This window comes from Neofelis nebulosa, chromosome 6, assembly GCF_028018385.1.
Source record: "Neofelis nebulosa isolate mNeoNeb1 chromosome 6, mNeoNeb1.pri, whole genome shotgun sequence".
NCBI lineage: Eukaryota > Metazoa > Chordata > Mammalia > Carnivora > Felidae > Neofelis > Neofelis nebulosa.
In genome coordinates this window covers 16,140,547-16,166,367 of record NC_080787.1, presented here as the reverse complement: position 1 = coordinate 16,166,367, position 25,821 = coordinate 16,140,547, and the positions used below count along the sequence as shown (strand labels likewise).

Sequence of the window (25,821 nt, the reverse complement as noted above, 5' to 3'; positions counted from 1 at the left end):
GCTCCAGGCTCCGAGCCGTCGGCCCAGAGCCCGACGCGGGGCTCGAACTCACGGACCGCGAGATCGTGACCTGGCTGAAGTCGGACGCTTAACCGACGGCGCCACCCAGGCGCCCCCTTTTTTTTTTTTTTTTTTTTTTAATTTTTTTTCAACGTTTTTTATTTATTTATTTTGGGGACAGAGAGAGACAGAGCATGAACGGGGGAGGGGCAGAGAGAGAGGGAGACACAGAGTCGGAAACGGGCTCCAGGCTCCGAGCCATCGGCCCGGAGCCCGACGCGGGGCTCGAACTCACGGACCGCGAGATCGTGACCTGGCTGAAGCCGGCCGCTTAACCGACGGCGCCACCCAGGCGCCCCGACACCTCACCAAGTTTTACAACAGCATGTACGTTTATGCTTTTACCACTGTATCTTTCGAAAATGTTACACACAATTAATTCACATTAAAACTCCACTACTAATTCGGCACCTCAAGATACGGAGTTTAAAGATTCTCGCTAGAGTTTAGCGCAAGCCTACTTTTCGCTGGCTGCCTTTTTTTTTTTTTTTTCTTTTTTTTCTTTTTAAGGTTTAGGAATGTTTACCTCATTTAGGCGCCTTTAAATTTACTTTATCGCCATCATTTGCATCAAATAACATACTGATTGGGAGTAATCTAGTCTTTAAGGTGAATCTAGATGAAACTTTATCACGTTTGGTGCAGAAGAAAGTCTTTGAGATTTGAAGTCAGAACATTAAAGCGTCTGGGTTCAAGGCCCGTCTCTGCCACGTGCCGTTTGTGCAATCTTACACGACTGTGTCGCTTCTCTGAGCGTCACTTGGATTGTTTATTCAAATGGGGCTGAGAGGAAGGACTGGTCTAAGCAGCGCTCTGGGGGTTACATCACCGCAAGGCAGTAAGTAAGCTTTATGAACTGTATACGAATTACATCACTTTTGTCATCACCATCGTCCTCATCATAGTCGTCATCTTCATTATCACCATCAGCTGGACTTAAAAATAACTCAAAGGGGAGAGGGTAAGAAGGAACCAAAAGGAGCCCCTACTCTGTACCCTGCATCATGGGATAGCCAGTACGCACGTCACGTCACTGCGGGTCACAGCAGGGGCCCTATTACCTACACACAAATTTATTTCTGTTGTATAGAAGCAAATCATATTTCCAACTCTAGAAACTGAGGCCCAGAGAAGATTAAGTAACATGCTCAATGAATTTAGAATTCTGGTATGTTTCATGAATTAAACGGATAACTATTTATCGAACACTGTTTCAGGTGTATAGATAGAACAGTGAGCTAAGTAGACAGTGGACAACGAACTGGGTTCTTTTGCATTCCAGATCACTATTTTCCCCACTCCATGTTATATCAATACATCCTGGCTCCCTCTCTTCTCTCCTCCCTCTGCCCAGGGCTCTGGAGTGTCAGGGTTCAAGGCAGCCCAAGGGCTAAGGTGATCAACACTCTGACATACAGGTAGCCTATGTGTGACACGCTGGCTTGAGAAGCTCTGCATTATCTGTTCTGTAGTCTAGAAATGTCTAGAAATGTCACTCATGTGTATTGATTTCCTCCCATGTTTAATTATTATTGCATTTATGTTATATGCAATTCCCACTATTATATGCAAATCAGCTTATACTCTTTTATTGCCATAGATTTAATGTTTTTATCAGGTCAGCAAGATGAAGTTAAAATGACTTTTGTAGTCGGTAGGTAAAACCAAACAGGCATCAAAACAACATTTTAAAAATATGCTTTTAAATCACAGCAGAGAGTGAAACTTACGAATTAAAGCAAAGAAACCAAGGAATTTATTTTTTTAACTTTCTTTTAATGTTTGGGTTTGTTTGTTTGGTTTTTTTTTTTGAGAGCGAGAGACAGAGTGCCAGCAGGGGAGGGGCAGAGAGAGAGGGGAACACTGGATGCCAAGCAGGCTCCAGGCTCTGAGCTGTCAGCACAGAGCCCGATGTGGGGCTGGAATTCACAGAACCGCGAGATCATGACCTGAGCCAAAGTCAGATGTTTAACCGACTGAGCCACCCAGGTGCCCCCAAACCAAGGAATTTCTTAAACTTACCCCCAGTTCAGATTCAGAACTGGACCTAAATGCTGTGATCTATGTTATGCAAACTACCATCTTGTACATTGTTGACTCTTGCCCTTGTCTTGGCTATTACAAGAAATAAGCAGCCTGGATACATAAAAAAGTAGATTTCAGGAGGACTCAGAAGTGAACATCACTGCTGTGTATGGCAAAAATACGTATGACAGTCAGCGGGGGAAGAGAGGACGTGTGAGATGGGTCCTAAGTTGGTGAAAAACAGATCTGAAGCCAAGAAAACATGTGGCGGGTACTGAGCTGGGAAGACTGCATTAACTGGGCATGTACTGTGTGGAGAAGGCCCTGGGAGGCAGATGGGCTTACCAAGGAAGAAGAACCTGCCTTCAAGTAGCACAAAGACCAACTTGTCATAGATATATAGATACAGATATAGATATAGATGATATGATATATGTCTATCCTATCTATCTATCTATCTATCTATCTATCTATCTATCTATCTGATAACAGCAACAATAGAGCTATTAAAAAACTTCACTATTAGAAAACAAACAATCCAATTAAAAAATAAGCAAATGATCTGAACAGATACCTCACTAAAGAAGACCCATGGATGGGAAATAAACATATGAAAAGATGCTCCCCACATCACAGGGCATCAGAAAGTCTAAAATTAACACAACAACAAAACACCACTACACGCCTATCAGAAGGGCCAAAATCCAGACTGACAATGTCAAATGCTGGCGAACATGTGGAGTAACAGGAACTCTCACGCGTTGCTGGTGGGAATGCAAAGTGGTACAATTTGGCAGATTCGCACAAAATGAAACATAATTTTACTATACGGTTCAGCAATCACACTACTTGGTCTTTACTCAAAGGAGGTGAAACGTATGTCCGCACAAAAATCTGCTCTTGAATGTTTGTAGAAGCTTCATCCATAACTGCCAAAGCTTGGAAGCAACCAAGATGTCCTTCGGTAGATGAATGGATAAATAAATCATGGTACTTCCATGTAATGGAATATTATTCAGTAATAAAATGAAACAAGCTACTAAGCTATGAAAAGACACGGGGGAATCTTAAATGCATATTACTAAGTGAAAGAAGCCAATCTGAAAAGGCCACATACCGTAGAAGTCCAACTACATGACATTCTGGAAAAGGCAAAACTAAGGTAACAGTACAAAGATCTGGGCTTCGGGGGTTGGGAGGCAGGGATGAAGAGATGGAACACAGGGGATCTTCAGGGCTGGGAAACTATTCTGCATGATATCTTAGTGCTGGATACGCATCATCACACCTCTGTCAAAACCCATGGAACATACCCCAGAAAAGAGTGAACCATACTGTAAACTAGGGACTTCAGTTAAAAATAATATATCGATATTGGTTCATACAAATGCATCATTCTATTGCAAGGCGTTAATAACAAGGGACACTTTGTGTGGGAAGGAGGCAGGGAATGTGGGAAATCTCTGTGCTTTCCAATCAATTTTTCTACAAACCCCAAACGGCTCTGAAGAAATAGAGTCTGTAAATTAAAACACTTAAAAAACAAAACAAGATAAACAAAACAAACAAAAAACAATATCCTTCCAGATATTGCCTAGAGCCAAGTGAAATTAACCAGAGAAGACGCCATCAAGACGCCATCTAGACGACTCTGAGCCATGGTTTGAAGGACCAGAAGTGACTGGTCTAGGTGTCAAGAACTAGGAAGACATGGAGTCAGGTGGGGGTGTCTGCATGGGTGGGGAGATGTCCTCAGAAGAGTAGTTGAGTAGCACAGGCTCTGTGCTGGACTGAGAGAGAAAGGTCACACAGTAAATAAATAAGGTCACAAGGAAAATTATTGGAGGTAAAGGCTGGAGGTGTTCAACTGCAATTCGGAGTTTAAAATGGAATCTGAAAGGCAAACAGGGTGACTCCAGACAACTGGGAAGGGCCATAATGGAATCAGTACAGTATCCAAGGAAGGGTCTCTGCTAGGTCCAGGCTACCTGGAAACACGAGAGACAGGGAGCCCCCGCCACACGTGAGGCCACCATCACCAGTCCAGTGGAAGGGAAACAGAAGATACTGAGGATCTAAGGGAAAGTGTAATTTCCAGGAAAAGACATGGTGAGCTGCGATAAAAAAAATCAAGATGGAAAAGTAGTAATTTCTCAAAAGTCCCGACTGTGAGGAAGGAAGTCAAGAGTGTAACACTCTAGGGGCGCCTGGGTGGCGCAGTCGGTTAAGCGTCCGACTTCAGCCAGGTCACGATCTCGCGGTCCGTGAGTTCGAGCCCCGCGTCAGGCTCTGGGCTGATGGCTCGGAGCCTGGAGCCTGTTTCCGATTCTGTGTCTCCCTCTCTCTCTGCCCCTCCCCCGTTCATGCTCTGTCTCTCTCTGTCCAAAAATAAATAAAAAACGTTGAAAAAAAAATTAAAAAAAAAAAAAAAAAAAGAGTGTAACACTCTATCAAGTAAGGTTCCTACATCTCTTCTCACCGAGATTTCCCATCCGACTGCCAGAGGAGCAGAGCAAGATGTCTGTGATAAAGACAAGCATGAAAAAGAGAAAAACAGGGAGGAGAGAGGGGACGTACAGTTGGCTAAGTCGGAGGACGTGTCCTTTTCTATCCATGTCATAAAAATATTTTCCCATGCCATAAAAATGTTTTCAAGATCTGTATTTAGGGGTGTCTGGTGACTCATTTGGCTAAGCTTCTGACTCTTGATTTTGGCTCAGGTTATGACCTCATGGTTCGTGAGTTCGAGCCCCACATCGGACTCTGCTCTGTCAGCACAGAGGCTGCTTGAGATTCTCTCTCTCCCTCTCTCTCTCTGTCCTTCCCCTGCTTGAGCTCTCTTTCTCAAAATAAATAATTTTTTTAAAAAAGATCTGTACTCATTAATAAGGGAAGATTTTCATGACATATTATGAAGTCAAAAAAAGTTGCCAAAAATATATCAATGATCCTGTGAAGTATAATTCCAGTTTCTAAAGTTACATGTAGAGTAAAACCGTGGATCGCGAGTAACTTGTTCTGCGAGTGTTTTGCAAGACGAGCAACCACGTCTAATAAATGTTAACTTGATAAACGAGCAATGTCTTGTAATAGGAGTCGTACGTGATGCCGAACATTCCATGATCACAACTGAGCCAATGGTTCTTGAAATTCGCTTTGATATATGAGTGCTTTGGATTACAAGTGGGTTTTCAGAATGACTTATGCTCACAAACCAAGGTTTTACCGTATTTATTTGTGTGTATACAGAAAACAGTCTGTCAGAAAACAACCCCAAATGCTAACGGTGGTGAACGTCTACGGGTGACAACACCACGGCGGACTTTTTATGCTCCTGCTCTGTATTTTCCTAACTCCTCTTTGAGTGATTGCAAAGATTACTTGGGAAAGACTAATGTTTTCACTGAAAAGAGTTAAGACTCTTTCCATCCCATCATTCAAGTTCCCAATAATGTTCTCCTTGTTAAGAGTCGAGTAGTCACCGCCTTACATGAAAGCTAACGCTTGCTTTAGATCGGCGGTACTGCCTCTCATGACATAAATTACATCAACAGCCATATCCTGATGCATAAGGGAAAAAAAGGAATAGAAATTCCAAGGACGTAAAGTCACAAAAAAGTAATGGCATGAGCAGCGAGCCCAGCAGCAAAGGAAAATGCCTTGGGGAGAGTTGAGACAGAGCCCCCCACACTCCTCGCATTTGTTTCCCTGACTCTGGAGGAGGTGTCTTGATTAGTCTATTTAAAAAGTTGTTATTGTAAAAAAAAAAATCCTAGCTAAAATTAACAGTAAAGTGCACAAGATACGCAGAAACACCCCATGATGCAAATTATTTATGAAGAGACTGTAGCAGCATGACCAGGAATTGGCATGACTCACAGTTACTCTACAACAGAGACGTGCTCCCCATCAACAAACCAGAGGGATGTGCGTTCCAGTCGCCAATGTCGGATTTTCGGGTTTGTTCTGAGATATCCATCAAACTGTTGCTTTAAATCCTGAGCGGGGAGTGGTGGTCCTCGGGGTGGGGAGGGGGTGTACAGAAGAGGTGTCCCAGCGGCACTGTTTTTAAAGATAGATTAGGTCTACCATTTTCCCTAAGCAGTTTCATCTCGAAATCTGTTACAGGAAGTACCTTTAATCAAAAGCCATCTGTTTCGAATACTCCCTTTCTATGGGCATAGATTCACAATAGCTATTTAACTGTAGTTCATTTTTTAGGCATATTGCTAGTATCTTTCCTGCAGCTTTCATTTCTGTTGTGATCAAACAGGAGTATGAGAAAGCCAGAAGACTTAGAACAGTTGGCTTTAACCTTTCTCACCTGCGCTAACAGCCCTGTCCCAAAGTTTAATAGGAGAAGAAGGTGAACTATCGCCCTAAAAGAAGACTAAAGATTGTCTGAAGATCCCATGTATTCGTGTCTTTCCTGTTCCCTCTGAGACACGGATATGCTCTTGGTAAGATACTCGATTTCCGGTTCAACCTAGTGACCACCAAATAGTTTCACTCTGTTTACCTACCAAACGGGGAGTTGTAGCAATGGCAATCGTCACAGAATAACGGTGGCAATGACAATATAAATGAGGACAATCATTTGTCTTAATAGCCTTGATAGTAACATCCTTGAGAACTAATAAACTCTGAGGCTAGAACTTAAAGTAATAATTTAGGTTAGGACTAACAAATTAGTTTATAAGGCAATAACCGTTACCTTATAAGGGGGGAAGTACCATCTAATGGTTATCAGAATAACTTCTGTTTGCAAGGGAGTCGCCGAGGGATTAATGAACTGTCACTGAAACCAGGAAGCCAGTGGATGTTACCCCTGGGCCATGAGTTGCTAACATACATGGACGTACACAGTTACAAATCAACCCAGAGGAGCATATTAACCGAAGCAGTCAAACCTTCGTGCCCTTTCTGAGGGAACTGAGGTTAGCAACATGCTAAGTGGATGCATGCGTTTATAAGATGTATGTGACTGATGTCGGAAATACTGCAATTCAGAGCACCCAGAAGCTCCGTGCTACTTACGAATGCATACCAAACGGTCCTTCAGCGGCAAGGGGGAAGCATAGTCCATTAGAAGTCACTTCTAGAAGGTAGAGGGGACATAGATGGCCATCTTGTTGTCTTACTTTTGAACAGAAGAACAGAAACTTACTTAGACTGATGCTTCTTCTGAGCAGAAGCACAAAAAACTAGGTAGGTTGGTGATAGAAAACTACATGAGAGGTGGATCCTCGCTTCTAGACGAAGGCTTTGCACCTACAAGTGCAGGAAGGTTGATCTGAAGGTTTCTAAAATCTGCCAAACCTGTGCAGTGGATAAAGTTGCTCTTTGGCTACCCAAAACTTCTAGAAAGGCAGCATTTTTAAGGTTCAATCACAGACACGGAGTGAGCAGTCAAAAAAAGATCTGATGAATGAATGAATGAATGAATGAATGAATGGTTTATTTAGAGCTGTCTGTGTGTGACATTTTACCGAAGCCTGAAAAACCAACATCAAACAACGGACAAGGGTCCTGTCCTTAAGAAACTTCTATTCTACAGAAGAGACAAACTGTAAATAAGCAATTTTAATATGGCTGTGACACTTGCAGAAATAAGGCAAGGCTATAAATAAGGAGCAAACCGCGGGGGCGGGGTGGGCAGAGGAAATTCCTAAGAGAGGATCCGACTAAACTAATTCACACCAAGGTGAGACTATCTTACCAGTGGCCTCTGCCACTGGATCATTAGGATTTTGATAGAAAACAACAGGGAGTTTTGGTCAATACTTGAAGACCAGGACCGGTGGCATTTCAGGTATTCGGTAAGAGACTGGCCAAGAAGATACTTCACGTGAGGTCAGCAGGCGGAAGGTCTACCTTGTTCTATCATAAGAAAGGGTTCAAAGAGAGTAGGTATGTGTCTCTTTCGAGCAGTTGCATTCAGCAAGCACATAAAAGGAAGCCGGTGGAGGTCTTGAGCAGATATTTGCACACACATGTTCACAGCAGCAAAGAGAGGAAGCAGCCCAAGTGTCCACTGATGGACCAAATGTGGTCTGTCTATCCATACAGTGGAATACTACTCAACCTTAAAAAGGAAGGACATTCTGGGGAGCCTGGGTGGCTCAGTCGGTTAAGCATCTGACTCTTGATTTTGGCTCAGGTCATGATCTCACGATTCACGAGATCAAGCACAGAGCCTGCTTGGGATTCTCTCTTTCCCTCTTTCTGCCCCTCCCCGCTCGCTTGCTCTCTCTCTCTCTCTCGCTCTCAAAAATAAATAAATAAATGAAATTATTATTAAGTTATTAGTTATTTTATCTGAAGAGTGATAGTATAGAAGTCAGAATGGGTAGTATACGTATTGATCAGGTGGGTAGCTGCCTGCTTCATAATAGGTTGGAAACAAATGATACCCAGAAGATTTCCTCCAGGACTGGCTGAAATTCCTGCATTAAACAAATTGAACCTTTAGGTCCCCAAGCCCTTGCAGAATGCAAATATCCTGGCCAAAGTCCCTATCGGCTTCATGTGTGATTTCTCCACAGGTCAACCCAGGTACATGAACTGATTTCAGGCACTTGAGGGGAGGGGCCAGGTTAGGTCTGAAAAGGAGAAGAGGAAGATATAACACTGACTGCAGACTCTAGAACCGCTGAGATCAGATTGTGCCTACTTGGAAATTTTCCCCACACCATACATGACCTTTTGCCATGGGTTTTCATACAATTTGTGGCTCCTCATTCGGACACTCACCCTTCCATCTGAAAGATCCCCAGCAATAAAAACAAACAAACGAACGAACGAACAAACAAAAGGTATGACTTAACACCTAGAGTTTTATCAGAAGATCAACACAACTTCCGCCCAATATTTTCGACCATGGTGACCTATTTTATCACAGAAACTGATCTGAGTTTTCAGTTTCATCAACTGAAATATGGTAGTCAAATTTAAGATCAAGTTGGGATAAGTAAATACACAGGTCTCCAGAGCTTTGCATTTCTGAGTTCGCTGCAGCAAGTAGGCGAAGCTGGAAGACTCCAGGTCTGTGAATGAGGCACCGATGAGACAGACAGACCGGATCGGAGGGCCTTTTATGTCAAATGAAAACTGCAGCTCACGGCGATCCTTGTGGCCGGATTACAGAGTGAGACTAGACAGCTAGTTGAGCACAAGGCTGCCATGTTCTCTGGAGTCATCCCAAGCCTCCCGGCTGCCGGGCTTGAGATTACAATGACTGCCTCTGTGCATTAACCCAAGAAGCAGTCCAGGGTATCTTTGAAAAAAGTCCCACTCAGCCCGACTTCACTGTATTATTAACATTTCTAAATAATACATAACAGGACGTGGTTTTGATCAAAGTGCTGACCTTCCTTGTGCACTACTCTGGTCTCCCGTGGATCGGCGTGGCCGCATCACTTAAAGTACCATAGAAAGCGCAGGTGGGTAAGGAAAGAAGCTGACAGAATGTAGTGGAATGATACACAGGTGGCAGAATGTACACACACCTGCATCATCACCCCATTTTCAAAAATAAGATTCTATTTGCTTCCTCTATACTCTATATACTCCAGGACGGACTGAATACATATTTATAAAGGGAAACACGTTATTTGGATTAACAGTCCATGCGAAACCTCATATACGGTCACGGCTCTGTACAGAAGAAGCATGGGAGTTGGATGTTCCTTCGGTCACCCATACTGTTCTGCTCTCTCTTTCACGGGTACTCTTCTAGTCTCTGTGCTGGAAGCCGGACCAGATGGAGCACAATGCACCAAATCTTTCTTTTAGTGTCAAACGCAATGAGTCAGTGTTTATGCGATGATCTGCTATTAAAGCAAATAGGCAGGATTAGGGATTCCACAACATGCCATGTTTTCATTTCTATGTCACGTGAGTATGCCACTCGCCAAATCTGGGCCCTTTAAATTACAAGGTCTCCCGCTGCACGTTTCTTTATCAGTCCTCCATGTAATTGTTTGACTAAGACTCTGATACAAACACCTAACATGCTTGCTGTTTCTCAGCAGGAAAAAAAAAAAAATGCCTTCGGCCTTTGACCCAACACTGGGGTTCCTCAAACCCTTTCCTGTCCTTGAAAATACATCCCATTGAGGTATCAGTGCCTGCCAGTCACAGCTGGCACGTACAGGCGCTAAACCGTGCGGCCGTGCAGAGCAGTGCCCCCCGACTGAAGTCGATGCTGACATAACGCTCCCCTATCAGTGAGCACGAAATGAAGAGCTCATATGGCCAAGGGTCCTCACCGGAAGGTGATTTATAAAAGGCTGTTGGAACCCTTTAAATGGGGAAGACATGGGACTCAGCTCACCAAGTGCTCCACCTGCCCTCACCGGATCACATTCTGGGTTTTTAGTTTGCCTTCCTGTCTTCCTCTAGCCCCTCATTTTCCAAGTATTCTCAGCTATATGGTTAAGGATGCTGTCCATCACGCAAGGACAGAAGAACCTGTCCAGGCAGCCTGAACCGCCCTGCCTACACTCTTCTGTATTATTATTTTTTTCTTCTTTTACTGAAAAGTTTGAAAGAAAACATGGCAAGTTATTATCTCCTTCATGCACATTTCGGCGCCCCTCTCCCCACTTTTTACCTATAAAAGATAATTACTTTCAGCCTTTGAGTTACCGTCGGAGGCCTGAAACATCCCGTCGTCCCCACCCCACCCTGATATCGGGCACCTTCAGTGACAACAAACTGGCCCCCGAACGTATCGGTGAAAAACCACAAGTTCTCACTCTCGGTGACTCGAATTAGTGAAATGAAACAGTCGTTTCTATTTTAGTAGTTATAAAGAGTTACACTTCATAGTACAGTTAAAAGGTCAGTTCTAGAAATTAATGGGTGAGACCTGGTCCCGTCAGAGGGCAGAGAAGGATTTTTTTACAGTGCCCGAGGGCCCTTGGAACACACTGTCTGTGTTGGGGTCGCTGGGAGACCTATTGGAAAGAAGAGTCTTCAACGGGGGTGACGTCGTAAAATCGCCCGCCAGGAGACGGCGCTTTCAGAGACGGTCTTTCAATAAACCCACTGGCAGATACTTGGGAATCCCCGTCCACAGGGGTCTGGCGGGAGCGCGCCAGTGAGTGGCTGATGTGATAAATGCTGCCAGCAAGATCTAACTCCCTCAAGGTGTTCTGAGTTCTGCAGACTTCATACGTCTAGGGCTCATGACCTGCACCTCTGTCTTCCTGGACCTACCTCGGAGGACCACCGCCCTTTGTCTGGGCACACTGTTTAGAAAGCATACGTCAACTTGGAACCAGCTCTCAGCTGTTAGCACTTCTGCCTTCCCCGAGCTACCCCTGGGACATCTTTTTGGAAACGCCCCTCAATTGTCCGGGCTAAGAAATGCTTTCAGGCTTTTGCCATCCAACCACGTTTTTGTCGATCTTATTGACTGGGTCAACATCCTGATTAAAATCCTTCGACGAATCTTCTCCGGTCTTCCAGACAGACTCCCAGCATCTCGGCAGAGCTTCCTGAGAAGGCACTTCACGGTCTGGCCTCCTAGCCCGACGCTTCTGGCCGGCTCTGCTTTAGCCACTCTGGATTAGTTGTGCCTCCAATGCACCAGCTTCTCTCCTTACCCCTGAGCTCATCGCACATTGTCCACCATGCAACAAAGCTGCTGTCTCCCTCCTCCCTTGAATCTGGGCTCATTAGGCGGCTGGCTTTGGCCAAAGGGAGATGAGCAAGGCTCTTGCCAGCGGAGGTTGAAAGGCACTTGTGTGCTGGGGTCTGTCCTCTCTTGCTGTCCTTGGGACCCCTGAGATTGCGATATGAAGAAGCTCAGACCGGCGCGCTGGCGAATGAGAGGTCACGTGGAGCAGGCACAAGCCATCCCAGATGAAGCTTGCCTCTCCTTCAGCAGCTAGACGTCGGGATGAGGTCATCACGGTTCAACCAGTCCGAGCCAAGTGGGCTGGACTAGAAGCGCCCAGTTGACATGCAGCATCACAAGAAATATGTTTGTTGTAGGAAGCCACTAAATGTTGGGGTTGTTTGTTACACAGTACGTACATACCAATACACTCTCTTTGTTTCCTGCCTAACACCCGCCCATTCTTCAGGTCTGAGGATGAAGGCCTCTCTGACTCCGGAAGTTGCCAGACTGGTCTGTATCCATAGCATCCCGTGGGTACCACTGATGGAGCTTTATACTTGCAACAGTATAAAGTGGTTGCCTATTTTCTCATCCCTCCTAGTAACTGAAAGCTCCTTCAGCCATTGCGGATGTCCTCCTTAGAACACACACTCAGCAAACATTTGCTGAAAGAAGAGGCAGGGACGTGTATATCTATCTTCTGGATTTTTCTATCTTGCACTCAAAAGAATTGCACTAGGTCATTTTTACCTACCAGCACCTAGACATGGTAACTACACAAAAATATATAATAATGTTTTTCTTTTTTAGAGTTTCACTCATCTCAACAGCCTTTGGGAATCTCCCTACTCTTTTTATAGACGAGACTATCATATCTTCCAAACCTACTGGGCCTTTCAGTTTGACTAATATGAAAAAAATCACCTAAAATTCCAAGGGCCCTCAGCAGATATGCACATGGATAAATCTGACCAGTGTTATCACCTACACCATCGTAACTAATCTACCATAGATGTCAAAGTAGCAGAAGGTTTTAACAATACATAACTGATTTCACTATCAATGCAACGACGTTGACGGTTAATGACAATTGGTATTGCAGAAGGACCATTTCTACGACAAAGAGACCAGCAAATAGTAGTTCTTTACCTGTTCATTTCAGCAACACATCATGATAAATTCTCTTCTGTGAAGTTTATCATCCTACAGCTGCCACAGCTACTAGGGAGCAACCACTGGGCCAAAACAACATGTTATCTCATTTAATTCTCTCAGCAATCTTGCAAGGTGGGTCTGACCAACCCTATTTTAAAGGAAAGGGGAACAGGACTTGGGGAAGTTGGGCAGTTTCCCAAGGACACATAGCTAATGAGTGGCACGTCTGGGATTTGAACCCAAATAGGATTCCAAATGTCTCTGATTTGGAATAATACCTTTAAGTCTAATACCATTGAGTGGGAGTGATAACTATCTTCCTTTGGAAGACAAGGAAATACAGGCACAGAGAGCTCTTGCTCATGGTCGCAGAGGGGCAGGAATGGGAGGAGACCCCAGATGTCCATTCTTAGCCTGATGCTCCCGCCCCTGGACTGAACCCAAGGCATCTCTAGCCTTTCCTTAGTTATTACCATTTACAGTCATGCCTACCTCTGTGACTGACAACAACAAACTCAAGAGAGCCTACTGTGAATCTAGGTAGGCTGTGAAAACAAACATATGAAGCAGGAGGTCCACGAGGCCTAATTGGGTATCATCTGCCATACCCAGTTTCTTAAAAAATAAGCAATCGTCAAACCTTGGGGTGCCTGGGTGGCTCAGTCGGCTGAGCATCTGACTTTGGCTCAGGTCACAATCTCACGGTTTGTGAATGTGAGCCCCAGGTCGGGCTCTGTGCTGACAGCGCAAAGCCTGCTTGGGATTCTCTGTCTCCCTCTCTTTCTGCTGCTCCTCTGCTCACTCTCTTTCTCTCTCTCTCAAAAATAAATGAACATTAAAAAAAAACAGCAATCATCAAACCGAGAGAAAGGTTTTACTCTTCCAACTTTATCATAATTCACATTAGTTGCATTCATTATTCATATCAATGTGAGAGAACGGTCTTCTCTGCCTGCATACCAAGAGGAAGAATGACTATTTACCATTAAATATTGGATTAAGAGTTACATAACGATCTTTCTTTTTTAAAGAAAAAACCTCTACTTCACTACAATATCAAAAAGCATATAATAGGTATTTATTGTTCTAGGAATACAGGGTCTTCTATAATTTAAACCATTTTGGGGCATTTGGGTGGCTCAGTCAATTGAGTCCCAGGGTCATGGGATCAAGCCCCAAGTCGGGCTCTGTGCTAAGCCTGGAGCCTGCTTAAGATTCATTCTCTCTTTCTCTCTCTCTCTCTTTCTCTCTCTCCCCACCCTCCCAGGGTCCCTGGGTGGCTCAGTCAGTTGAGTGTCTGACTCCTGATTTCAGCTCAGGTCATGATCCTAGAGGTATGGGATCGAGCCCTATGTCAGGTTCCATGCTCAGCATGGAGCTTAAAGATTCTCTCTCTCTCTCTTCTTCTGCCCCTCTCCCCTGCTCTCTCTCTCTCTAAAATAAACAGAATTAAAAAAAAGATTCTCTCTCTTCCTCTGTCCCCCTTCCCCACTCACGTTCTCTCTCAAATAAAGAAAAAAACAAAAATAAAAATAAATTAAAAAAAAACCCACTTCAACAACTTAAATGATGACCTTTTGGGCACACCACCCACTATCAAATAGAACTGAACTATTTTATTTGTTAAGAAACATGTTGGGGACATAGGATGCTCTGAGAGTATAAACAGCTACCTACATGCTTCTTTTTTGTCCCCACATCATTTCTCTTAATTCCAGTCCTGGATCTTCAACATCTATCCTTATTCCAGGTAGGGAAGAGGGAATCAGCATCTGCCGAGTGTATAAAAGCTACGCTGAAAATGTTCAGTGACCCCGTAACTGGCTTCCCCGGCATGGAGACACAGTACCATACGGTTACATCTTAGACAAGTATGGTCATTCAGTGGAGGAAATGATCAGAGGTTTCTGACAGCGCGGAAATTCTCTCGGTAATGAAAGGAAAAGTACTAATGATACTTCATATCATTTGTAAGTTTCAAATGTCCCGGGGACATCCCGTTTATCAGATTCCCTCGCTTTCCATCTCTCAGTAAGGTTTCCAAGTAGACCTGCCCTTAGCTCTTTCTTCGTGAAAAATGTCCTAACATCTCCGTGCTAACACAGACAGAAGCAACCCTAGGAGAAAATGTCATCCAGAGTCATTGGCTGGGAGCCTCCACAATGAAGTGCCTATAGAATAAAGTCCCCAAGGCATCCAAAGTCGATTGGTGGCCTAACTTTAGACTTCATCTAGACAAGGCCAACTAGGTGAGAGACTTTAAGATATAATACTCAGGATTTCTACGTTCTTCTGGATCCAAATCAGAAAAGGGGAAAAAAATTATTGGGTGCCAATTCATTTTGACATAAAGGGAGGAAGAGAGTAATTAAGAAGAAGAGGACAAGGTTAGTAGTGTTCCTTTTCAATGCTGGGTACGTGGATCAATTACAGGAGCACAGCAAGGAAGCTCTGGTGACACCCGGCTGCTTTCAGGCCAGAAGGGTCAACAGGAAAAGGAACCAAGATCAAACGCCGTGGTGTTTCCCTCTATGCTCCCTCTCCTGACCCGATTCCTCGCAAACAGCTCCCCGTGTCCCCAACTCTGAACGCCAGTGCTGATGAATGACCAGAACATTAACCCAACTCACAAGCAAAACTGATACCATCCAATGTTCTGAGATGGATTAGTATCCTGGCCTGGCAGTCCCCACGTTCGCCTGGACTACCCACTCATCGGTCGGTTATTCGTCATGCATGCTATCTGTATCAGAACGACCACGTGGTCCACTATCCTCAGTAAGGGACAGTCCCAGGATACTGACATCCCTTCCTGGAGGCCTTCCCAGATGAAGGAAATGGAAACTCCTCCACGAGCAACGTGACTGCCAACTCCCTTCTGACCCCCCGGAGGCCACCGTCTTCCACTGCCACTCCCTCGCCTGCCTTTAGAGAAGTGCCAGCCCGCAGGTTGCTAGGATAAGGTGTCGTCATTGCTGGGGCACAGAAATAGATCGCCAGAGTGCTGGGAACCTGGATTTCCAACTCCAATGACAGCAACAAAACACCGCTTGGCAGCTAATCTCCTCTACTAAAGGGAGCGACAGGCTGACAGGACCCATCGCCCTCACCTTGACATGCTATCTTTTCATCTGCACTTGTGCCCCGTGTGCTGGTGACAGAGTAGGGGCAAGAAACTCACTTCACAGAAAGGCCGAATGACTCTACTATGAATTATGGGAGCCGGTAGATACGCAGTCAGTCACCAACGGACATTTGTATGGTGAATTTCTCAGTGTCCTGAAAACGGGGGAAGGGAGCTTGTTCACAAGCAGAAGCGTGAGACCCAGAAAACAGGTAGAGCGACTGAGGTTGCCAAAAGGAAGGGAAAAGAAATCTGTTTGTACAGGCCACAGCTGTCCCCTTTCTGAACAATAACATCCTAATCTCGTGCCCCCTTTTCTTGGCAAACAAAGAAGAAAAGGCAAAGAAGACTGGAAAACTAGGGCTTGCCATGGTAGAAGAAGGGAGCAGTCTTTGTGCCCAGCTCTCTTTGTTCCGCAGAGTCAGTTTTACAATGCTTATAACGGGTAGCAACTCGTAGAAGCCCAGGGCATTAAGACTGCCTATTAAAGTCTTGGATTTTAGCCCTGGAGAAATTACAATTTTTCAGTTCTATGCAAACTACAAAGGCTGGCGAAGAAAAAAAGGAAAATGAAATGAAGAGCAAACTAACGGAAATTTTAGAAAACTATTCTAGCAAAACTGTTTTCATTTCTAGATGCACAGAGTGCAGCGTCTCAAAGTCCACGAGGATGGCCGTGTGCAGGCTGAAAGGTCCAGGTACTCGTGCAAGGGTCCTTTGCAGGGAATTCGGCCGGCATGGTGGACAAGCCTCATCCTGGCCCGACACTTGAGGCCAGAAGGGAGATGGTGAGCAATATGTGTGTTGTAAAGACACAGGGAAAGACGTGGAATTTCTACATGGAAGAAGATGGCTTAGAGTCCAAAGGGTGACAAGAACTTGCCTGAGTTTTGGAAATGGAAGATTCTAAAAAGATTGCCACTTGTATCCCATTAAAATTTCCATGGGGGGAGGGGTTCTACTTAAGTCATTTTAGAACATAAGCACAAATAGAAAAAAAAAAAAAGACTGAAAAACCAACTTCCTCCAACATAGGCTTCAAACAATGAATTTTACTACGCCACCTAAAAAGCATTTAAAATTTTTTTAATGTTTATTTATTTTCCAAAGAGAGAGTGAGAGAGACAGAGAGCAAGTGGGGGAGGGGCAGAGAGAGAGGGAGACACAGAATCCGAAGCAGGCTCCAGGCTCCAAGCCATCAGCACAGAGCCTGCCGCAGGGCTCGAACCCATGAACCGTGAGATCATGACCTGAGCCGAAGTCGGACGCTTAACTGACCAAGCCACCCAGACACCCCTAAAAAGCATTTTACACTTGTTGAAAATTACTTTTTCTGAATCAGGCAAACATATGTATTTAGGTGCCTGCAAAAAGTTAGCTTAATGTTCAAGAGGTACAGGTGATGAGTTAATTCTTCCCATAAGATTCCACTTAGCACGATTTACTGTATAGCTACCACTTGAAATTTAACATGAATATTCATCAGGGGAGCGGTTACATGATTTTCTGGTACTTGACAAATGATTGTTTTACCAAAGTGAAAAACTGGGGAGAATTAAAAGAACAAAGTTATCTTTCTCTTGGTCTTTTTCGACATCGGTCCCAAGGAACAATTTCTTTGCTGGTGAGAAAGAACCAATAGGTTTTGTTCAGGCTTTCTGACAAAACAATGTTATTTTGTTCCTGTTTGCACCTCACTTTTCTGTAGGGAAGCAAAAGAAAACAACACTCTTTTAGGGGTTCAAAGTCTAAGGTATGATATAGTGTGTAAGAAATAAGTAACATCAGTCATATTTTAACAAAGATGATGGATCCGATCAACCTCGGAGATGTCCAGGAACATGGGACTTGCTTGATCTCTATCTGAAAGAATTTTCAGAGGCTATTTCCCTCCTGGGACAGCCCCACTAGCTAGTCACTGCTTTGGTGCACAAGGATTCCTCACCAGCGGGTGCTTCAAAAAACACCCCTTGAGAAGTATTTTTACTTCTGGGTGTGGTTTCTGTCTTCAAGTTCAAGTTCAAAACACTATACTTACTTGGGTTGAAGGGCATCATTTCTTTAAGTGACCCGAGGGCTTGCTTCAGCTTTTGCAAATAAACATCTAAGACTGATCCTAAAGGAGAATGGTTCTCTGATGCTAGAAATCCCCACTCTATGTCTTTGTTGGCTGTCTTACAACATCGTTTCTGATGGAGAGAACTTTCTGACCATGAAGTCTCGTTTGCCCAGACGCAGGAGCAGGTAAGTAAGAGACTAGTTGTATCTGCTCTCCCTCCCTTGCCTTCTCAAAGCACACACAGACATCGGGCTAAAGTCCTGCCTTTGCTTCAAGGTCTAATTCTGATGTGCATCAGTGCTTGAAGCCTTCCCTGAAAACCCAGCTCTGAACACCCTTACCCACCATCCCTTCTGGGGCACCTGACTCCCATGCCAAGTCCATAGCCCCCCACCCAGGGCTCCGTCAGCAAAGTCTCCGAGAGCAGCAAATATCGATGACACATCACTGTTTCCCTAACGGACTTCCCAAGCAGCACACCTTGGCACGCAGCAGTCTTATTAATAAGTATCCTTTATTTAGTGAATTCCAATCTTAAAGAGAACACAAAGCCTTTTAACCTCAGCACTACTCGGCTGGAAAGCAGCCTCACCAGGTCGTGGACGTGTCCTTTCCCCAACAGAGCACGAATATTGTAGAAGATGCACGAGCGTTTATTTTTACTTCCACAACGTCTGGGTGTCCTGTGTATCTCCCTCTCCTTCCCAAGATGCAGAGATGCCAGGAGGGGGGAGGCTGAGGGCTGGGGGAAAATGAAGCCAAGGGGAAGGGGAGTGTCTGGAACGTGCTGGACTTTGCCAAGGCCTCAGGAAGCACCTCTGACATCAACTCTCAGAAGCAGTCGCTCCAAGGGCCTGCCGAAGGGGCAATGGCCAGGGACTAGTGACACCACCACTAAGACGTGGTTAAAGGAAGTCTGAGAAGTGCAAAGAAAAGGGTAAGGCTGAAAACGCCAGGAGACCCGAGGCCACACAAGATGGCCCCGAGTACTTGCACAGAATGGCTCAGTCAGAGCCTTCACAGCATGCACTCCCATCCCCAGGACCGTCCAGAGCAAGGACTAAAAGCATCGAGAGGGGCTTCTCATTATTCTCACAGCAAAATCTCCCCTTCTCCCCTGATCCCCCTATCTACTTCAGGGTTTGGGGTTTTTTTTCTTTTTTATGATAGTGCTAGAGAATTTGGTGTCACAGATGGCAAATCTAAAAGGTACAAATTGACAGACACGTGGGAAATTCCCAAATCACTCTTATCAGAGCGTGTGTATGTAATTCTCTCACTCTGGGGATTAAAAATTCAGCTGCCGTTTTTCAAAGCTTAGGAAGACAGCATAATGCTGTCTAAATAGGCACACAGGTGTTTGTTTTGGCCCTCCTGTTTCTTCCGAGGAAAAACGTAACTCTTGCACTCAGAAGTTCTTTGGCAAAAGGGGTCAAGAAACACACAAAAATCCAAGAAGCCTTTGTTGTTGTCACCCTCAAAAGCCATGTAGGATGATGCCACCCTAAGAAAGCCTTTGTGAATTCCCCTTCTCACACCGTGGAGCCGTTGGATGGACCTAACTGGTATGGGCATACTATTTCCTTGACCCAATTTGTGCATCATCCAGAAGTGAAGGAAATGTAAATGATGCTATTCAGTAAAGGGTGAGTTTCTTTTTAGGTAGATCCTGTCCTTCAAGCCTGGCTCCCGCTTTGGGAACAAGTGTAAGCATCGAAGGTAATGAAATGGTGTGACGGTAAGAGACAAAACCGCCACCATTCACAGAAAGCCAGGTCAGGCGGCTCAAACACAACTGATGAAGCGAACCACTCAAATGGAAAATGACAGGAAATACACAAGGTGCAGCACCATGCAGGACTTTTTTTTTTTTAAGTATCAGAAAATCCCCAAACTCTATTGATAGTTCTATAAAACATTTTTTAAAACAAATTGTTTCCTTTACCACATTTACTTATACCCATCACAGACATTTAGTGTCTATTTCTAAGGAAAAGAAAATAATAGATGATCTCTCCAGGCCACCCCCCTAACATGATGAAACGACTATCAGATGCAAGCAAGTCTCATGAGAACCGTGTTTATATTCCCTTTTCTAAGGGGTAACTAACACTTTCCTTAGACATTCAGTCAACTATTTACTGAGTACCCGCTCAGTACTCAGCCACAGGTGTTGTGGATCCATCTGATAATAATGATGATAATAATAATAATAATAATAATAATAATATCCCTGCTTTCATGGGGCTTACAGTCTGGTTGAGGAAATGGACAATTAACAAGTAAATATGTAATACATAGGTGATTCAAAGGAAAATGAAGTAGGCTAGCGAGCACAGAGGGACGAGGTGGGTGTTACACAGGTCAGGAGAGGCTGCTCTGAAAGGTAACTCGAGAAGCAGAAAAGCTTAAGAAAGAAATAGAGATCAGCACTGCCTCCTTGCATGTACGCAAAGCAATATTTGAGTGGAGGGGGACAGTTTTTAAAAACTTAGTTTCAAAAGTGGCTCGTATTTAATTTTCAAAAAAACCAATGACTTGTGGTTTAAATGACGAAATTTAAATTTAAATGACTAAATTTAATTTAAACGACTGATTTAAATGACTAAAACTGTACTCTTAGAAGGCACTCAAATGAACACCTTTGAGTTGTCCTATGGTATCTGGGAGGGTCCTGTGGAAAGGATGTCATGATGATGACAAACTCACACTCTATCTGTCTATCTATCTATCTATCTATCTATCTATCTATCTATCGTGGGTTTTTTGCCATAAGATTATGCTCAACATTTTATAAAGCAGTTATACGCACCTGGGTGGTGTAGTTGGTTAGGCACCTGACTCTTGATCTCCGCTCAGGTCATGATCTCACAGTTCGTGAGTTTGAGCACTGATGGAGCAGAGCCCGCTTGGGATTCTGTGTCTCCCTCTCTCTCTGCCACTCCCAGTTGTGCTCTCTCTCTCTCTCTCTCTCTCAAAATGAAGAAATAAACTTAAAAAAAAAAAAGCGGTTGTAAATTGAAGTCGTGCCAAATCATTGACTTTTAGAAGCCAAACGGGGTAAAAGCAAGGTCCAGCCTGCCTCCTCCAAGCTGATACATTATGCAACGTGACATGTAGGGCAGGAAGAACCACCAGAGGCCACTTAACTCAACTTTCTCATGTTACTCCTCCTAAATCAGGCCTCTGGGGCTCCAGAGGTTCCAAAGTTCCAAGGTTAACTGCAACATCATGCAGAAAACCCGGATCTCCTGACCCGTAGGTAAGTTTTCCTTACCATCCCCTTCTTGTACAAAGATACCACAGTCTGAGACACCTCCAGGAGCGACGTTCATCTGCCAGAAAGACGGTGGCAGATTTGAGAGGCGGTTAGTGGCAACAGGCCGAGGGGTCCTGCAGAGGCAATATGTTTGTGGTGCAATCTGCAAGGAATTCTGAGGACAGAAGCCACCCATTCCAATAGCTGCTATGACAGTTCCTCCAATGTTTCTCTACATTCCGACACCATCTATGCGCGAGCACATGTTCTTTGAAAATCTCCTGCCTTCCCTACGGCATAGGCTTTCGGACCCCAAGGACCCCAAAGTATGAACTCAATGTAAAAAAGCCCTAGGATCCTAAAAGATTACTAATGGCCAAGATGACTCATTTCACAACTTGCTGAGAAAACTGGGACCCTGCCCCCCTGCCACTCCCTACAAAGCAAATGCAGTCTGGAAGAGGAAGTCCTAAGCTCAGAAGGAGTTCACTAGAATTTAGTACTTTCTTCCTTTCTCACAACACACTCCCTTCACAGAAGGATTTTAAAATTACTTTAGTTGGCCATGTGGCATCTTCAAGTTTACACTTCAGAACTTCTTTGAAAACCTCATTTAATGTTTGGGGTTTGACAGGGTATCACATGAGCATTTCAAAGCAACGGTTTAAAAAAAAAAAACCCACCAGATTTGAAACAAAAGCTATTTTGATTTTAGTATCTGCATTTATTCATTTAAATGCAACCTGAAACCTAGAGTGTTTTTTCCATAAGACACTTGTTTCCTGAGATGAAAATGCTTTCTAAAATGTCACCAGAGATAAAGAAGTCACCAAAAGTGTATTCTCAAGGCCACCTGATTGGGAAGATCATTTCTAGTAAAATGCACTACTACTCTAGGATCCAAATGATTCCTTAATAGTGACAGAAAGTTAAAAAAAATTTTTTTTAATGTTTATTTATTTTTGAGACAGAGAGAGACAGAGCATGAACGGGGGAGGGTCAGAGAGAGAGGGAGACACAGAATCTGAAACAGGCTCCAGGCTCTGAGCCGTCAGCACAGAGCCCGACACGGGGCTCGAACTCACGGACCGCGAGATCGTGACCTGAGCCGAAGTCGGACGCTCAACCGACTGAGCCACCCAGGTACCCCAACAGTGACAGAAATTTTTACAATAAGAGAGATTTTTTAGTAAGTATTCAAGTGCCTTACACAACACTGTGCCCCTTACAGGGACCCCAAACGAAGATGTCAACCTATCCATTAACAGGTTATTTGTTGTTGCATATAGATGTACAAAATAAAAGAGTAACATATAGACTTAACAAAATAACACTTCATGGGGGGTAGTGACTTGCCAAAGGTTTCAGACTTTCTTGACATGAACCATAGGACCAGGAATCGAGTTCGGGTCTGTTGATTCTGGGAGCTATATACTTCCACCAGAACCATAATGATCACATGCACAAAATGCTAACACACTAAAACTCCAGTGTTTTCCACCAGTGACATGTGGCACTGGGAGATTTTAAATTTAATAAGCTTATTTTAACAGGACTATTTAACTCTGAGGAAATACGGGTAAAGCAGCCTATTTTAATACAAATTTTCAGAAAACCATGAAATTAAAAAAATGCAGTGGAAATTTTATTTTTCAGTGTCAATGCTTTCCCTCCCTGATATACGCACTCCTCCCGCTGCAGTATCTTACTCTTTCAAAATCATTTGTGCAACTGGAAAAATAGAGGTGAAAAAAATGCCTGGAAAAGCTTCCTGACTGAATTATTAAGAAGCTAAAAAGAGGGGCACCTGGGTGGCTCAGTCAGTTAAGCATCCAGCTTTGGCTTGGGTCATGATCTCACGGTTTGTGAGTTCGAGCCCCACATTGGGCTCTGGGCTGACAGCTCGGAGCCTGGAGCCTGCTTCGGATTCTGGGTCTCCTTCTCTCTGCCCCTCCCTCACTCATGCTCTGTCTCCCTCTCTCTCTTTCTCAAAAACTAACATTAAAAAAATGTTTTGAATAAGCTAAAAACATATAAAATTATAGATGTATACATACACACAAATATACGTATTTATGTATATTTAATATATACACAAATACGTGATATATATTAAATATGTATGCATATAAATATGCATGTATGTATTTTACACACACACACACACACACACACACACACACACAGAGTCCTGGTCAAAGCTGGTTCTTAGTTTTCTAAAACTTGAAGACAATACATTGACAGCCAATCCTGGGTTTCCTGCAGCTGTATTCTTTCCCCCATTAAAACTTTGTCAACTTCTTTCTTTTCTTTTTTGGACACAATTTAGCAATGAGGTAAAATCTCCAGAAAGCAACACAGCTGGTCCAGTTTCTGAGTTTTGTGGCAGATAAGCTCCTTGATATCCATAGTGTGCTATCTCTTCAACTCCTCGATACTAAAGTTCTCGTGAAAAGCAACCGGCAGCTGATGCTTTACTAACCCCCAAATCCTGCCCCTGCACCCTAATACCAACCAGTAAATCAGCCCGTTTTGAATAAGAGAGGCACCCAAAAACCACCGACTGTATTTGCATACCTCAGATTTTTGAAAGCCAGAAAAAAAAAAATTCATTCCAGAAAAAAACTTCACATAAATAAACATAATTGCTGGGTGGAAATCCCGGTTGCTGATCCTTAGCCCAGAGGATTTGACTCCCTACCCACCAACTTAAAAGAATCGTAATAGCCCAGTTGAAAGAGTTTGCTCTGAACCTGACACTGCATAAGTGTACCAGGAGAAAGGGCGTTCCAACAGCGAAAGGAATCACTATATTCGTCTCTTGGACACCAGACGTAGATAATGAGCAGTGCCCCACAGAAGCCGAGAGAAAGACAGGCTCACGGCAAAGAAAGACAGAACCACTCCTCTAAAAAAAGAAATTAATTGGATGATCACTTAGAACTCAGGCTAATACCCCTTCATCGCCCTGGCTCAGTGACATCCAATGATTCACGAAACCTTCCAAGGCAAGCCACCGCAGCGCTCTGGTTAACTTACAACATTCACTGTGCGCTGTTCACAGGTAGCCCTGGCTTATCCTTCACCATGGAGACTTCCCACAAGACGCTGGAGTGCTCCCGGCTCAGGCGTGTTCTTTCTTCCTTCCAGAGGGGTGAGAAATACCTAGCACGGGGGTAGCAGAAAAGAAGAAAAAGAAAAAGGTAAATGCATCATCCAATCACTCCTTATCTCAACAAAAGAAGTCTCGCGATCAGATCAATTAGACTGACAGCTCACCAGAGGCCATTTTCCAGTACCCTTGCCTTCAAAGAGAAATGTAGTATCTTTGCTCCTGACCCAGGAGACACAGCGTGGTCTGGCCAGCCTTCTCCCCCCAGGTCGCTCGCGACCCTCCCTGCCCTGTCCCTATCCGCAACCCCCGCCCCCTCCCCCACCACTGCCACCCATAAAGTTGAAGACAATTCTGGGAGACTTCTGATGCAATCCCAGCTGAGATGCAAATTTGCAACACAGCCTCAAAACATGCCAGTTGATTTCACTCTCTGCAAAAGGGAGGGAGCTAGGACCATCACCTTCTGCCGTTTTCATACCTCACTGGGTTGTTGCAAAGATCAGTAGGATCACTCTTGCAAAGTACTCACAGTTCCCGGGAAGAAAGGCACTATGTAAACGCCAAGTATTATTAGTGGTCATAAGCCTGTTACTGAGCTCGGAGCCAGGATTTAAAAGCCAGTTTTGGCCAGGCACCAACAGTCAACTATCCCTGGGGCACCGAAACGTGCAAAAGTCTGCACGGGCCGCTGTGCTACAACTCCCCTTCCATCGAGGGGTCCAGGGAGGCCCAAGGACCGGAAGCAGAGCTGTCGGGAGGCTCAGAGAGAGAGAGAAAGTGCAGGCTGGATCAGAGCCGGAAGCAAAGGGAAGGGGGGAGTGGAAGGTGGGTGACTGAGGCATGTGCAGGCGCATCGTTATTTGGTCCCTGCCACACGGCTCCCTCCGATTGCTGGTTTACAGGGTTTAGTGAGCTGGAGGTTTGCAGGGCTGTGAAATTTTCCACTTGGCTGTCTGCCATTCCCGCCCACCGAGGATAACACTTCCACACATACACAGAAGAGGCACGCTGAGGCCCTGCCGGAGAAGGACTGGAGAATTTTTGTTTGTTTGTTGCTTTTAAAGAAAAGACCTATTCATATCCTGATCCTTAATGTTTTCCACACCTGGACTTCTTGATTTTTTCCCCTCCTTTAGGACAGAGCCAGGAACAGCTTTCGCCGGGCCAATAGTATCACATTATTTTGACTTGCGTATTCTCGAGGAGCGTGCTTGAGGTACAGGGACTTACATGAGTGGTCTCGGGGACGACGAGACACGTTGGACTGAAGCGCTACGCCAGACCCCTGTCTGCTTCCCAATCATCCACAGGCGGCTGCCACGTTTCCCCTCTTAGAGCCAGAAGGGCGCCCCGAGCGAGGGCGGGACCCAGTCCTGGCACTGTGGGGGTAACGCTA

The 25,821-nt window shown here is 44.5% G+C and overlaps 1 protein-coding gene across 9 annotated transcripts in view; it reads right to left on the bottom strand.

Moving 5' to 3' along the window:
• ATXN1 (ataxin 1) overlaps positions 1–25,821 on the bottom strand; it is a 419,041-nt gene that overhangs the window by 137,458 nt on the left and 255,762 nt on the right. For all 9 annotated transcript variants that reach the window (XM_058736063.1, XM_058736061.1, XM_058736064.1 and 6 more), the window contains one exon: positions 24,350–24,475. The gene's annotated coding sequence lies outside the window, so the exon portion shown is untranslated. The remainder of the gene's footprint in view (positions 1–24,349; positions 24,476–25,821) is intronic.